This window comes from Peromyscus maniculatus, chromosome 7 (genome assembly GCF_049852395.1).
Source record: "Peromyscus maniculatus bairdii isolate BWxNUB_F1_BW_parent chromosome 7, HU_Pman_BW_mat_3.1, whole genome shotgun sequence".
Taxonomy (NCBI): Eukaryota; Metazoa; Chordata; class Mammalia; order Rodentia; family Cricetidae; genus Peromyscus; species Peromyscus maniculatus.
The window spans coordinates 31,310,463-31,328,071 of record NC_134858.1 but is presented as its reverse complement, the minus strand read 5'-3'; positions in this window follow the sequence as shown (position 1 = coordinate 31,328,071).

Sequence of the window (17,609 nt, the reverse complement as noted above, 5' to 3'; positions counted from 1 at the left end):
AAGAGAGTCCTCCTTCCCCCTTCTCTCTTCCCCTGTTTCCCACTCCCTCCAGCAAGGGTTCACTGCTCATAACAACTTGGCCTTGTACATTTTGTGAGCTTCTTGATCCTCTCCATTCCATTTGCTTCCCAAGTCCTATGAGTCTCATTCTGCCCTTAGGGAAGGAGTATTTCAACCTCCAGAAAATGGTTCCACAATACCTCTGACAATTTCTACCACTTTCCCTCAAGGCCATCAGGTAAATAATGAAAAAATCTATTGATGAGGGGGAAATAAAAACCCCCATCCTCCAGACACATTCCAGAAGTTTCACCTCTGAAAATGACAACATTGGAGAACAAGACTTCAATATCTGAGGCTTTGGGGGCAGTTCTAGAAAGCTTAGCGGTACTAGCAACCTTATTCAAAGTGCAAAGGAGTCTGGGTATTATGTAACTGGTATTGTAGCTACTGAGTATCTAACATGAACCACAAGGATTAATTCAATTTTTGCCAGAAATGCAGAAAAAAAAGTGAATGCAGATGAAACATATGAGTGAAAATATAGCAGTAACTGCTTTATAAATTTGGGAAGAGATTTAAAGAGAAAAACTGACATTGATATAATGTAAAATTTTTACTGTACATGTGAAGGACACTTGCTTTGCATAATAAACAAGATGGTCAGCACTATGTGGTTTCCTGGATTTTAAGGGAAATGTGTTTTAAGAACTCATTAAAAGCTAGCCTAGGCTAGCTGGTCATCAGGAAGTTCCCAGAAGCCAAAATGTTGATGATTTGAGCATAAATGAGTCAGAAATGTGTGGCTGCAATTTCTTTTTAAATGAGTGAGAAAAAGTGCTCCTGGCAAAATCCATTTTGCAATTCTACTGGACCAGAACCTCTAAAATGTGTGTGTGAGGCACAAATCACCTGGAGCGATGTTAGAGGAGACAGCAAGGTGCTGGAAGAGAGAGGGGAAGTTGCCCAAGCTCCTTTGGCCACATGTCTTTGACTCAGCCCCCTACTCTGATCACAGCCATTCCTTTCCACCTGGTGGGAGGGAATGTAGCAATGTAGAATTGCCGAGTATTTTTCAGTTTCATAACAAATGGGTTTTGAGCAGTGGTCTGGAAATTGCCAAATCTAACAGCATTATTGTAATAAAATGGGAAGGGGATCTAGCCTTCATTTCAGCCTTTAGATTAATAAAATGTATTATCAGTTCAGTTCATTTTGAATTTCTGTCTCAGAAACTCTAGAAGTTATTTGTGTCATCAGTACTAGAGACTTTCTTAGAGGCATTATTAGTAATTACTAGACCTGGAAATGGAGTTTACAAAAGGGTTCCCGCCACTCAAATTCGACATAATTTTTTTCTTTGAGAATGGAACGTTAGGACCTCATGAAACTTCAAGACGTCTTCTAATTGGATTCAAACTTCACTCTGATCAAGAAACACATATTTCCCCATTTAGAAGTCTGGAGTACAGAAAATTGCAGAAGACTGAGAGTACACACTAGTGGTTTTTAACAGACACAGAGAGATTAGTATTGTGGTTAAACCTATTCTCCATACAGTATTTAAATGACTTATGTGTGGAAATCGTGTCCCCAAGGGCATCTTAATTTGCTAATAATGGTAAACCATGTGGAGAATCAACCCTTTCCAAAGACATTGAAAGGATTTTGCAGGATTTGTGCAGATTTAGAAATGGTAAGTATCAACAAACAGATGTCATTCCCACCCAGTTTTATTAAAGGGCAAAATTAATTTCTGAAAGAGAGAGGCGTGAGAATGTCATTTCAATACAGTGGTAGGTCGGGGGAGGAGTTGAGCTGAGGTGCAGGTTGCAATTGAGCAAGAGGAAAATCTGATAGTCTAAGATTAAATATACACGCATATATACGCAATTATAATTTTATCTGCTATTTTTAAATTCATGTTCTTAAAGAAAAACTGATACATTAATGTGCCCTCACATTAACCACTTTCTAAATATCTGATGATTGAAATTTATAGCATTTTTGTACAGATTGACTTAGACGATATTACAGAGAGTATTCAGAATGGCTTTTGTAAGTCCCATAGTATTAATTACAGTCATATTTGATGCCATAAGCAACAAAGTCAAGAAACATAAGATGTCTAACACTTAGAGAGATGTGTTTGACTCAAAGCAGGTATTTTATAATGGATGAGCAGTTCCCCCTGGTTGTTATTCATGGCCTTGGGCTTCTCTGAGTTTTGGGTTATATTGAATTTTGGGTTCAATATCTCTTAAGGCCTCGAGTTCTCTGTTAAATCTTCTCTCTCCAACAGCTAATAGGAGCCGGGGGGGGGGGGGGGGCGAGTGAAAATGTCACACCTGCTTGGTCATCTCAACCTGTATTGTTTTAGTTCACAACTGCTCATATCCCACTAGTCCCACCATATCCCACCCAGTCATATGTCCCTACTTACACAAAATAGCCTGAAAAACATGACTTTCGAATAGTTACTCAACAATAACTGGAAAACATGACATTCCTCTCTCCCACAGTTTACCCATTCAGATACCAGGTGTGATGCTCTTCTACCTCTGTTCCCACAAGTAGGATATAAAGGCAAGGGAAAGGGACAACTCAGTATCCTACTTCATGCATACTTCTTGATTGGTGTCCAGCAACTCAATGCCAGGACCATATGTGAACTCTGAAACCAGGAATTCATCAATCAAAATGTTATCTATCCTTTAAAGACTCTCTAATACAAAGAGTGGTAGAAAGGACAGCATAATGACAAAAATAATGCTTTTGTAAAAAGAATGATTGTGAGACAGAAAAGTTACTGATGCAGAGAAATGATGAGTTAGTGCAGAAGGGGTATGTTAAAAGTAGTTAAGCTAAAGAAATGGCTTGGCTGTTAAGAGTACTTACTACTTACTCTTCCAAAGGTCTCAAGTTTGGCTCTCAGCAATTGTAACTCCAGTTCTAGGGAATCTGACATGTCTGTTCTCATCAGGCACCTATACTCACATTACCCAATCTGGTACAATTAAAAATAAAATAAATCTTAAAAAATTAGAATGTTTTCTATTTTTCAATTATATTTATAATAGTGTGTGTGTGTGTGTGTGTGTGTGTGTGTGTGTGTGTGATTTGTTCTCATTTGATTCCAGAGATAAGAGTCATTCTTGAAAGTAATTGAAACAGAAACACAAATAGCTCTGTGGACCACAATGAGGACTGTTCCACTAGAAAAAAATCACTTAAATTTATATTAAAATACCACACATATGTGAATATTACTCTCTGTGTCTCTGTCTCTGTCTCTGTCTCTCTCTCTCTCTCTCTCTCTCTCTCTCTCTCTCTCTCTCTCTCTCTCACACACACACACACACACACACACACACACACACACACAGTGTGTGAGAGAGAGACAGACACAGAGACTTCGACCTTACTGAAAAATAAATGATGTTGTGTGTACTGCCGCATCATGACTATTGGTCCAATTTTTAAACCACCCACTTGAGTGTAGTAATATAAAGTCTGACCAAAAGGAATGATGCCAGACTTTCAGATGTAATTTTCTGTCCTAAACTTTCCTCTCTTCTAAGCTCAGTGTTTTCATTTGGTTGATTGGGAAGCCTACTGCTAGTTGAGTGAGTATTAAACATCTTCATGCCGAGATAGTTATACCCTGACTACATCCAATACTCTGGCACAGAACTGGTCCCAAATTTCCAGAAACACAAACAATTTTCCGTGTTATTTCCAACTTCCCCATAAGACGGTGCCAATATTTGATTTTCCTGAAGAGGAGAGTCAGGATGGAGAAAAATCTTAGTCACTTATATTTGACTTTAAGATAGAATAATAAATTTTCAGGTTTCTCAATATTTTATGTGGTTTTAAGAAGCTTAATAATAAAATAAACTTGTATAAATATGGTGTTTGTGTGTCAAGAATAATAGTGGTTGAGTATTAGCATCTCATACTAGATCATTTATAAGGTATAAAGGCTGTCACAAGATCATCAAGCATAGAGGAAACAATTCATTTTTTTCCTTTTTAACTGCTTCATTTTGTGTGTGTGTGTGTGTGTGTGTGTGTGTGTGTGTGTGTGTGTATGAGAGAGAGGGATGTGTACATATATTATGTATATGACTTGATAAATTTGGACACAAATTTGTGCATACTTGTACTACCTCCGTAATCAAGGTTATGTTAATAACTTACCCAGGGCCTAGAAAGACAGCTCAGCTATTAAGAGCACTTGATCCTCTTCCAGAGGACTTGGTTTCCATTCCTAGCACTCATATGGCAGCTCAGAGTACTCTGTAACTCCAGTTCTAGGGGGTCACGTGGCCTCCTTTGGCCTCTGCAGGTATCAGGCACACATGGTATGCAGACACATATACATCGAGACAAAATAGTCATATACACAATATTTTTAATTTTAAATTTAAAACAGCCAATCACTCTGAAAGTTTACATCTGTTGTTTTTTTAATATGTTTTTCTTTTGTGATTGAGAAGTCAATATAAAATTGGACCTTTCAGCAATTTTTTTTGTATTAGTTTCACTTAAAAGTCTGATAAAATTCAGTAGTAAATTCATCTGGCTCTGGGATTTTCTGTGTCAAGGTTTTTTTTTTTTTATTTTATTACTGCTTCAATCTCATTACTTCTTTTTGCATAATGTACTTACGGGAATGGAAGTTTGGTTTTATGTATGAATGTGGGTGTGCATGTGGAGTAAGTGTAATATGGAGCATTTGTGATGGCTAGTTTTGATTGTCAACTTGATTGATTGAGAAGTGCCTGTGATATTAGTGACATGACACTGGGTTATCTTTGAACATCTCCAGGGAGGCTTAAGATTCTTTTATAAAGAGGAAAGTCTGACCAAATCATAAAGCTGGTATTAAAAGCCAGGTCAGATTTGTGCCTAACCTGACCACATAGTTCTTAAGCCACTGGGACTAGTTGTGAGATGAATTAAACAACAACAACAAACATTTGGAGATATGGATGAGTGAAAATCTATATGCTATAAGCAGAGCTGAAAGGGTAATTCTGGCGAGAGCTCAGGAGGCCAGAATGCTTGTAGGGATGTGGATAGTAAATGTGCACACCGAACTGCTGATGGAAAGGAAGACTTTATCAGAGATTGGACTGCAAGCCTTTCCCAGGCAAAGAACTTGGCTACATTTTGATCATAACTTGAAACTTCTAGGGGGAAACTGAGTCTAAAGGTGCTAGACAAGCTGGTTAAAAACAAACAAACAAACAAACAAAATAAAAAAAACCCTTCCTTTCCAAATAGACGTTTAATTCTTTGTTTTTATTATTCTTTGAGATTTTCTTACACTGTACCTTAATCATGTTCATTCCCAATTCCTCCTCTTTATCTCTCCATTCCCCTCCCCCAAATTTGAGTCTTATTTTTTATTTAATAACACATTGAGCCCAATGCTTTTTACACTTTTGTGCATGGGAACACTCACTAACGTGTGCTCAGTTAACCAGGAGCCCACTTGTAATGAAAACTGATTATCTCTATCCCTAAAGCAATCAACTGTCCATAACACCTCAGTTGAGGGTAGGGATCATGAACCCCATCCTATTCTGTAGTTTTCTGTTTTCTGTTTTTTTACTCATTGGGGGCCCGTCACCCAGCTCCCAAATAAATACACCGAGGCTTATTCTTACTTATGAATGCCTTGGCCTTAGCTTGGCTTGGGTTTAGCCAGCTTTTCTAACTTAAATTACTCTCTCTCTCTCTCTCTCTCTCTCTCTCTCTCTCTCTCTCTCTCTCTCTCTCTCTCTCTCTCTCTCTCTCCTCTCTCTCTCTTTGGTTTTTCGAGACAGGTTTTCTCTGTGTAGCTTTGCGCCTTTCCTGGAACTCACTTGGTAGCCCAGGCTGGCCTTGAACTCACAGGCATCTGCCTGCCTCTGCCTCCCGAGTGCTGGGCTTAAAGGCATGCGCCAGCCACCACCATCCGGCTATCCCATTTCTCTTTAACTACATTTTTGCTTCTGGACATTTTACCTTTCTTTATTCTATATATCTTTCTTTACTTCTTACTCAGTGACTGGCTGTGTGGCTGCGTGGTTGGCACCTGGCGTCCTCCTCTCCTTCCTTGATCTCCTCTCAAACCTAGATTTCTCTTCTATTATTCTCTCTGCCTGGCAGACCCGCCCATCCCTCTCCTGCCTAACTATTGGCCATTGATATGGCTGGCTGTCCTGCCACAACCAGTGTGGTTTGGATTCTAGAAACCTGACTAAAGGCATTGAGGGAATGAAGGAAGCACAGAAAAGCGCTTATTGTGGACCTGCTTGCTTTCATGAAACATCAGATTTTTGTTTGTTTGTTTGGTTGGTTGGTTAGTTCGCTGTTGTTTTCACTTTTTGATTTTTTGTTTATTTATTTTAATGGACAAGAGGAATTCTCTGTCTCCAGCTATAAACATCCAGGAGGGGAGGAGGAAGCTGTGCTTGTAATTTTTGTACAGATAGTCAGCATTCAGACTTTGCCAGAGCAAAGCTATCTTCTGAGCCTGGGGAAAGATAGGCTTGCAATTCCCATGGGTCAGAGGCATGGATCTGTGACATGGCCATGCCTATGTCAAACAATATACGTCCACTCAGGATTTCATCATGTATTTATGCATTCACCCATGGATGCCTCTGCTCTCTGCAATATTCCATTTGTGGCTGAACTTTCCATAGTCACCTGTTTTCTACAAATTGACCAATTATGAGTTCTCACATTAACCACAATCCACTACACAAACAAATGTCTCTGGTGATGTCTGGAGAGCTGTACTAATTATGGGTAGAGGTTTAGCAATTCATAGGGAATTTAACACTATGTCCATTTAGTGAAATAACAGTATAGGTTCACTCCTGGGGCCTGTGGGATTCCCAGATGTGGATCCTTGGCCAGATTTGCAGTACTAGGCATGTGTTTCCACCACTGCACCTTTAGAGTTAATGTGCCACGTGCTGTGCTGGTTATAGTTGTAGTTCACAGGTATCACAGCTGCGTAGAACTGTTGGTTGCTTCCCTCCTTTGGAAGCTTGCACGGTGAGTTCTGGTACCATGAAAGCTAGCCCTTCATGGAAGAGGCATTCAGGTGAGTTCCAGCTCAATGGCCTCCGAGTCCTGTGTCTGAAGTGAACGGTGTCTTCAGCAATAGGGACTTACCTTCTAACTCTGTGAGGCAACCACAGGCAATAACAATAGTCTATGTGCTTTCGGAGTTATTGGACAACCATGATCTAACTCAAAAGAGAGCTTCTTATATCTAGTATTGTGGGTTTTTTGTTTGTTTTTGTTTTTTAAGATGGTATTTGGCTCTTGGAGGGAGCATTGCCATGTCAGACCTGATGAGAAAATTTTGTTTATATATAGTCTATACAGGCTTAAGAGTATTATAGACTTTTTAAGGTATTTAATAGTATGATTCTTAATGACTTTTTCAGACATCTTTACTGTTATTTTGCCCTCTTCTTTTGTATTTATCTTCTTGTCTCTCCCTAATGAGAACTACCCACACTTTCCTCATTTATATTTTTATGCTGGTGCAATACTTTTTTTTTGTTAACTGTAGCTTTGTAGTATATTATGTTAGAAAGTAAAATGTCCTCAGAATTGTTTACTGCTCAAAATTCTTTTGGTTATTCAGGGTCTTCTGTGACACAAAATGAATTTTAGTTTTTTCACTTCTACTACTGGAAAGATGCCATTTGGAATTTAATAGAGGTTGCAATTAATTTAAAGGTCACTTTGGGTTTAAGCTAATTTTTATTTAGAGAATAAATTTTACTCTTTGTAGAAAATTGGCAAATGAATTTTCTCAACTGACTCATCATCACAGGGAAAAAAACAGAGTAATCTATTCGTGGAAGTATTAAGGCAACTCCGCATAGTTAAAACGGAGGTTTATTTGGGGGGTTTACTTACAATAAGTAAAGGGATAGGTTACAGGATCCAGAAGAGGTGAAATGTAGTCTAGCAGTGTTCTCTGGAGAACTCTGCTCGGTCTACCATCCAACAGCCAGGATTACCAGGAACCAAGAGAGCCGGCACATCTGGATATTACAACATCTCTTGTGAGTAGGTGGTAGAATTTTCAGCCCCACTCTACCTTTGTAGACTCATTATTATGCATGTGATCCATGTTGACTAAAATCTCTTCAAGTGGAGCAAGTCTGTGCTTGAGTGATCTAATCATGGAAAATTGTGTTTTACAAACCTATGTCTGATACAAAACTTCATCAAAGAATTTCCTTTGAGGAGAGAAATTGCATTGGTTTGTATTAGAAGAAAGAGGTTCTCTCTCTTTCAATCAGGGAGTTCTTAACCAATGAAATTAAAGGAGAATAGCTAAAGGCATTTACTTTGGAGACACATAGAGGATGAATGTGTTGGATATATAAGGTGGTTAACGTGTATTGTTTTCTCCAAGTTGGATAGCTTATAATGTGGATTTTCACTGTTATCTTGGGAGATATGTAGGTTGTCTTCTCCACGCTCAGTGACTTTTTATTCCTAGCTCTTATCCAAAATGAGAAGGCAAACCTGCAGTGGTACTGTTCCCCATTGCCTATGACCACCCAGTGGTTATATTTACATTCTTGGAGTTCCACATACTATATGGAAACATACAGAGTGTTATGCATCATATATAGCCTTGCAGATAAAGTAGGATGTAAAATGTGAGCACTTGGATGTATTTATTAGCCAATTTGGTCAGTGTATACTTCAGCTTTATAATGGGAAAGATGTCTCTCACTGAACAATCAGTATTGAAAAATCTATTCACAAATAAAGATTCCCTGTCTTCCTTTTTTGGCATATCTCTCACCACATTCATTTGAACCATTAATTCAAGAACAACAAAAGCTGAAAATGTTGAAAGGTGAAAACAAACAAAAATCCAACCAATTGGGAAAGTATGTAAATGCAAAGCAAATGAATTATTCACATGCTCTGCAGGTTGCCTTTTTTGATTCTTAAAAAAAAAATTGAAAAATTTCTAAGGACTGAAAGTTGTTAAACATCGGAGCATCTCACAGAGGTAGCATCTCTTTAGGAGGCCATAATGCATGAACAAATTCTCATTGTCCCGACTAAATTGCACCATGATCTACAGGATAAAGTAGTGGCCCAATTTCTGGTAAAATTTTATAGCATCTTGGCAATTTCACATAATTTATATTCATTGTGTATGTGTGTAAACTCACACACAGTGCTGTCAAAGTTCACTGTCAAGACTTATATCTGGGGTTACAACAGGACTGTCTGCTCAAGTTGATCAGGAGTAGGACATGGGATTGCAAGAGCTTGTAGCAATGAATGGCAGGTCAAATTAAGTGAACTATCCAGTCCATGGTGCAGGGGGAGCATGAAAGCCAAACAGGGGCAGAGGAAGAACACCTGGGAGCAACCCGCAGGATTGGCATCTTCTATGAATGAATCTTTAGCGGTGACACACAAATGGAGAGCCTTAGAAATTTCAGAGTCTCCTGGAAAGCTGTAGAACTCCTTTTGATTACCACAGTGCAAGGCTTGGAAACTATTCCTTTAGGAACTATGTTTTCAAAGCACTTGTATTGTTGATGAATGTGGGAAGTAGAAAGACAAAAATGTCAAAGATCCAGCTGGAATGGTGAGGAGTTGTAGCAATGAATGGGAAACAAGAAATAGCTGAAAATAAGTGCATCAGAGAAAGAAAACTATATAACTTTAGAAAATATGTGAAAAGACAAATGGGAAATAGAAAACATCACTGGGAATCCCATAGCTGGAGCTACCTTGACACAGCCTCAAACAATAATGAGTCCTGGGAGACAGTGCTGAGGCATACAGATTTTTTTCAGGTGAGAAGGAAAGAGAAAGTAAAGTCGGAAACTAACTTTGTAGTTCATGAATCCTTGATATACATTCTTTCATTAGAAATTGCTAATACTTATGCCACATAGATAAACCAAAATTCAAAATCTTTTTTTTAATTTTACAGATGTGGACATATCTCATTTGAAATATTTGTCCAAGGTCATATAGTTGGTAAATGGCAGAACCAAAATTCAAGCCCAGATATTAAGATAGTATTTCTGACTCTTTCTTCACATAGGCATATAAACAAATGTAGTAGAAATACATTTTAAAATGAAATTCAGAAAGGGGAGGATTTGGCTAGAGTCCCTGCAACGGTGCCAACAGATGCTGCTAAACTCAAAGTGTGGTTCATTAAGATTTTTTAATTTGTCCAATTATAAAATGAATAAATATAATTAGAGCATAAATGAAGAAAATTCATGCCTGAGTAATAACAGCTTTGGATGAGTTTTTAAGCCTGAAAACACAGTGAATTCCAAGCCTCCAATTTGGGGCATTGTCTCCCTGGACAGAATATGAATTTCTTGTTTTAAAGTTTATCATTACTATTATTAGTGGCAGTAGTACTAGTATGAGTTTTGTGTGTCTGTGTGTGTGTGTGTGTGTGTGTGTGTCTGTCTGTCTGTCTGTCTGTGTGTGTGCTCACACGCATGCACATGAGCATGTGTAGGAATAGGCACACATGTCTGGAGGACCACTTTTCCTTCCACCCACTTTGAAATATCAAGCAAAGATCATGAGAAGTTTTTACAAGCCACTGACTCATTTTGCCAGTGTAGAATCTGAGCCTGAGACAAGATATAAGCACCAAGAAGCAGACTCCAGTACCTAGACTATAACCGGACCCCTCTTTCCTGGATGGTAGGTCCACCAAGAGAGAGCATTTAAAAAATCATCCCACAAGTGTAAGTACATAGATGCTGATGTGTGAAGTATTTATGAAATTTTTTAAAAAGAACTACAAAAATAAAACAGAGGGCTCCTATATCAAGCACATGGAATTCTCTTCAAGTATATCAGAACAGAGGAATTCTCTTCAAGTGTGTCAGGAGCCCAGAGTAGGGACAATATTACACAGTAAATTTTATAACAATTAATCATTGGACTTTCTTATAAAATACTTAAAAACATTGTTTAATATTTGCATTTAATATTTATTAGACTCATTCAGTATTAGTTTAAATTCTAAAGACCAGATTTAATATAATATGTACAAAGATATTTATGTGCACAAATACATTCTAACTACACCTGTGTGTAATACATTATATTTTCAAATATCTTAATCATTTTAATAGACTAGTATCACATTTTATTTATTAACTCATATATTTTGTTGTAAACATCATTAAGAATCCTTTTTCTTCTTTGATACACCACTTAATGAGTCCAATTATCTAATTCTTTGGAACAAAAAGTTTCCATGACTAAATACATGTTTTATAAAAATAAGTGGATTCTATCAAAAGTTTGTTGCTATCAGGCATAGAAGTGCCTTTAGTCATGCTAAACAGTTTCATGAATAGTATGCTTAAGAAAGGCTTAATAATCCTTTGTAAAATTTCTCAGATTAAGCTAATAAAAGATTAGGTAAATTAATGTTGAGTAAACAAAGGAAAATATCATACTTGATAGACTAGCCAATGCTTCTCTGTGTATTCAAAAAGGGCATGCTGGTTAACGAGCTGAAGGAGCTATAGGGACTTATTTGCACCTGAACCCTCAGGAAACATTCAGGATTGCTGTGAAGAAAGGTTCAACAATTCTGCTTTCTTAGCAATTGATATTTCATAGCACAAATTTGTGGTGTGGTATATAAGTTTATCAAAGATATTGTTTTAATTTTCTATTATTATCTTTAAAATATTTTTGTTTATTCTTTGAAAATTTTATACATGTATTTTGATCATATCCCACTACTCACTTCTAACTCCCCCTATGTGTTTCTCAACATGTCCCCCTTCTAACTTCATGTCTCCTCCTCCTTTTTTTTTTTTTTTTTTAATAATCCATTGAATTCAATTAGAACTTCTTGTATGTGCAGGAGTGTAGGGCCATCCACTGAACTATGAACAGCCTATCTGTGGCCACAACCCCAAGTAAAGTAAATCTATCTTCCTCAACAGCTGTCAACCTCCAATATCTTCACATTTAGGGGTGAAGTTTTATAAGGCCTTCCACATTCATGCTGGAAGTAGGTAGCTCATATGCAAATAACCAGAGCTGCTCTGAGTTCCCCCAATGGACATGCCATGTCCGGAAGACATAATTCCACATAATTTGTCCATCTCTAGCTCTAAATATTCTTTATCTTCCCTCCCCCATGGTGTTTTTTGAACCTCTGAATGTGGGTTGGATTGATACAGCTGTCCCGTTTATGGCTGAGTACGCACCGTTACTTACTCTCAGCTACAAGCTTCTACAATAACTGCCTCCAACTGCAAAAACAAGCTTCTCTGACAAATGTTGAGAGCACCATAGAGCTATGGGTATAAGCATAAATATTCAGAAAACACTTTTACAACCTGACCATTTAGAAAAATAACAGTCATTCCTCCCTGTCATTGACTCTTTGACTTTACCACACATGGGTTTTTGACCAGGTTTATAATACCAGGCATGAACTGTCTCCTGTGGAGAAAACCTCGATTCTGATCAGAAACTGCTTGGTTATGCCCATAACCATCACGCCAGTGGGCACATCTTATCTCTCTGGTTGGTATTGTAGCATGCAGGGTCCATGGATGGATAAGATTTTTGATGTAGCATGCCTCGGTAATCTGAATAACCCTTCCTGGCACTGTGAAAGCTAGCCAGCAGGGAGGAAGTTTCCCAGTCAGTTCAAGATTGATTTCTGTACTTCCTAAAGTGTGAAGTGTTTTCAAAAACATGATCTTCCTATCTAGTTATGGTGGACAACCAAGAGTAGTCTGCGTTGTTTTGATGGCCTCTGCACTGAGATTTTTCACTTAATAACCTATTCCTTCTGGAAGTAGTATTTTCCATCCATTCAAAGTTCCTCCATTCCAACTCCTTTTGTTATTAAGTCTTGAAATTCACTTACAAACTAGTAGGTTTCCGTTCCGCTTTTCTCATGTATCCTTAGTTTTGGCTATTTGCCCCTTCTCTCCACTCCCCTGCCCATTCCCTATCCTCAGCATCCTTCCTTTCTTTCATTTAATAAGTATTCTACTATGCCCTTTGATTATATTTGGTTGGGTTGCAGGATAGTAGGTTTCCATTTCTTTGTTGTTTCTTTTCTTTCCTTCCTTCCTTCCTTCCTTCCTTCCTTCCTTCCTTCCTTCCTTCCTTCCTTCCTTCCTTCCTTCCTTCCTTCTTTTCTTCCTTCCTTCCTTCCTTCTTTTCTTCCTTCCTTCCTTCCTTCCTTCCTTCCTTCCTTCCTTCCTTCCTTCCTTCCTTCCTTCCTTCCTTCCTTCTCTCTCTCTCTCTCTCTCTCTCTCTCTCTCTCTCTCTCTCTCTCTCTCTTTCTTTCTTTCTTTCCCTCCTCCTCCTCCTCCTTTCTGCTTCTTCTGATTTATCATGATCATCATCTTCTTCTTCAATGGGGTCTCACTATGTAGGTCTGGCTGACCCAGAATCTGCTCTTTAGATCAGGCTAGCTTTGAACTCACCAAGATCCTCCTGATTCTGCCTCCCAAATGCTGGAATTAAAGGTGTGTACATATATATATAATCACTTTTCTTGTTCATTTACCAGTTGATGAAAGTGGCGATGTTTGGTTTAATTGCTATTATCATAAAATCACCTGGGAAGAGAGTCCCAATGAGAAATAGTCTAGATCTAGTGAACCTGTGAGCATGCCTGTGAGGGATTTTCTTGATTCCACATTAATTGATGTGGGAAGATGTAGCTCACTCTGAGTAGCACCAAGGCTTAAGCAAAGAATCCTGCAATGTATTTGTGTCAGGAGGTTGAGCATAAGTAAGTGTGCATGCATTTGATTTTCTCTGCTGTACATGTGGCATGATTAAACTCTTCTAAGTTCCTGCCACTTTGACTCCCTGATAATGATGGGCTATGACTTGGAATTCTGAGCTAATAAAGGTCCTTTCTCCCCTAAGTTGCTCTTTGTCAGGTTATTTTATCATAGCAATAGAAACAAAAGTGAAACAGATCCTGGGATTGATTCCATTGCCCTATTATTGTGAGTGGGGCAGCAATAAACATGAATTGCAAGAATTCTTGTAGTAGTTTATAAAGTATTTTGGATACATATCAGGAGTGGTATAGTTGGGCCATGGGGTAGTTTTATTTCTAATATTTGAAGAAACACCAAGGCTGATTGTCAGACTGGCTGAAATAATTTCCACTCTCACGAGCAGCCTATAAGCATCCCCATTTTCATGCATCCACACCAGCACTTGTCTCATATTTATTTGCATTCCTGATGATGGTGATTCTTACTGTGGTGAGATGGAATCATAGACTATCATTAACCCTCACTTGTCTGATGGCTAAGAATGTTGAACATTTTTAATATTTTTGTTCATTATTTTGCTTGGTTTCATTTTGTTGGTCTCATTTTTTGTCTTTTTTCCCCCCTGTGCTACTAGAATCCTGTTCAGAATAGCCTTACCTAAAGTAAGTTAAAGCATAGACTCTAACGTTTCCATTTGCAATTTCAGAATATCTTACCTTGAATGTCCTTGGTATGTTTGGAATTCATTTATGTGCACAATGAGAGGTTTTTCTATATATTGAAATCCAGGTTTCACAGCACCGCTTGTTGAAGATGACATATTTCTTCACTGTATTTTTGGCATCTTTATCAAAACTTGGGTATCTGCAGATATCTGAGGACTCTATATTACCCAAGTGTATGTTTTTGGGTCAGTATCATGCCATATTTATCACCATGGCTCTTTAGTGTTGGAAATAAGGTTTGGTGATAACTCCCACAGCATTCATTTTGTTCAGGGTTATTTGCTCTACACTCGGCCTTGTGCTTCCATGTCAGTTTGGATACAGTTTTTTCTATGTTTGTGAAGCACAGCCCTAAGATGTTGAATAGAATTGGATTCACAGATCGATTTTTGTAGGCTATCCATTTTCACATGATTAATTTTGATCCATGAGTATGGGAGGTTTTTCTACCATCTAATGTCTTTTTCAATTTCTTTTTTCAGTGATTTAAATTTTTCATTGTAGAAGTCTTTGGTTTCATTGGTTAAACTTATTCTCAGGCACTGTATCTGGGCTATTATGAATGGGATAATTCCTTAATTTCTTTTTGAGTGTATTTGTCATTGGAATATATTAAAGGTACTGATCTTTGTGTGTTAAATTTTGGCTGCCATTTTGCTAAAAATAGTCATTAATATCAAGAGTTTTTGTGTGTCAGGAATTCAGGAACTCTTATGTATTGAATCTTCTCATCTGCAAGTAGGGATATTTTGATGTTTGTTCCTATTTGTATCCCTTCTTTTGCCTTATTGCTATAGCTAAGACATCAAACATAAAATTAAAAAAAAAAATCCACAGAGAGAGTGGTTTCTTTTATTTGCTCTTGATTTTAGTGGGAGTGATTAAAATATTTTGCAGTCTTGTCTATACATTTGTACTACGTAGCCTTTAATATGCTAAAATGTGATCCTCCCATTTGTAGTCTCTCTGTAACTTTTATTGTGAAGTGACGGTTGGATTTTGGACAGGTCATTTCTGCAGCTATTGAGGAGATCATGTGATTTCTCTATTTTAGTCTACTTACATGATGAATTCTCCTTGTTGATTTAAGTATGTTGACCCATACTCTCATCTCCAGGAGCATCAAGTTGCTGATGATGAATGGTTTTCATGTGATTTTTGAATTCCCTTTAACAGTACTTTACTGAAAAATTTTGCATTGTTGTTCATTGTGGAGATTGATCTATAATTTTCATTTATATATTGCATCTTTTTTGCTGTTTGGTTATCAGGGCAATACTTGTTTTACAAAACCAGTGTGGAATTCTTCCTCCCTTTTGTACTTATGGAATATCAAAGTAGTATTTGTTTTAGTTCTCTTTTTCAAATTCTGATAGTATTCATCAGTGAATCCATTTGGTCCCACATTTTCTCAGAGTTGGCAAAAATTTTATTGATGTTTCCATCTTATCAATGGCTATAAATCTGATTAAGTGGTTGATTTCTTCTTGGTTTAATTTTGGTGTATTGTAAGCATCTATAATTTAACCTTTTCTTTTTCTTTTCTAATTTAATATGAGTTTTTAAGGTATATCATCATGATTTTGTGGATTAAATTGGTATCTGGTGTGACATCTTCATTTTCATCTTCAATCTTATTTATTTGGATCTTCTCTCTTGTGGTACATTTAGCTAAGGGTTTGTCAATATTGTCTTTCTTCTAAAATAACAAATGGTTTTTATTCTTGATTCTTTGTAAATTTTTTCTTATTGTTTCTATTTCATTAATTTCTGTCCTGATTTTGATTATTTCTCCCCATTTACTGCTTTTGGGTTGCATTTATTTTGTTTATACAAAGATTTAAAGTGTATATTTAAGTTGTTTATATGCGTTCTCTTGAGTTTTTTCCTTTTTTATTATTATTAAGAGATTTTCTATTCATTTTACATACCAACCACAGATTCCCCTCACCTCCCTCCTCCTGCCCTCCAGCCTTCACCCCTAACCGCCCCCCATTCCCACCTCCTCCATGGCAAGGTCTCCCATGGGGAGTCAGCAGAGCCTGGTACATTCTGTTGAGGCCGGTCCAAGCCCCTCCCCACTGCACCAAGGCTGCACGAAGTGTTCCTCCCTAGGCATTAGGCTCCATAAAGCTGGCTCATGCACCAGGGACAGGTCCCGATCCCAAGGCCCCCTAAAGAGTTCAACCTAAACAACTGTCTCGCCTATCTAGAGGGAATTAATAAATGGGACCTCTTGAAACTGAGAAGCTTTTGTAGGGCAAATGACATGGTCAATAAGACAAAACAAAAGCCTACAGAATGGGAAAAGGTCTTCACCAACCCCACATCTGACAGAGCGCTGATCTCCAAAATATATAAAGAACTCAAAAAACCAATCAACAAAATACCTAACAATCCAGTTGGAAAATGGGCTATAGAGATAAATAGAGAATTCTCAACAGAAGAATCTCAGATGGCTGAGAGGCATTTAAGGAAATGCTCAGCATCCTTAGTCATCAGGGAAATGCAAATCAAAACGACTCTGAGATACCATCTTATACCTGTCAGAATGGCTAAGATCAAAAACACTGAGGACAGGTTATATTGGAGAGGATGTGGAGCAGGGGCAACACTCCTCCACTGTTGCTGGGAGTGCAAACTTGTACAGCCACTTTGGACATCAATATGGCAGTTTCTCAGAAAATTGCGTATCAATCTTCCTCAAGACCCAGCAACACCACTCCTGGGCATATACCCAAGGAATACTCAATCATACCACAAGGACACATGCTCAACTATGTTCATAGCAGCATTATTTGTAATAGCCACAACCTAGAAACAACCTAGATGCCCCTCAACTGAAGAATGGATAAAGAAAATGTGGTACATATACACAATGGAGAGAAAAACAATGACATCATGAGGTTTGCAAGCCAATGGGCAGAACTAGAAAATATCATCCTGAGTGTGGTAACCTAGACTCAGAAGGACAAACATGGTATATACTCACTAATAAGTGGATGATAGATGTAAAGCAAACGATAACCAGACTGCAACCCACAGCTCCTTGGAGGCTAGCCAGCAA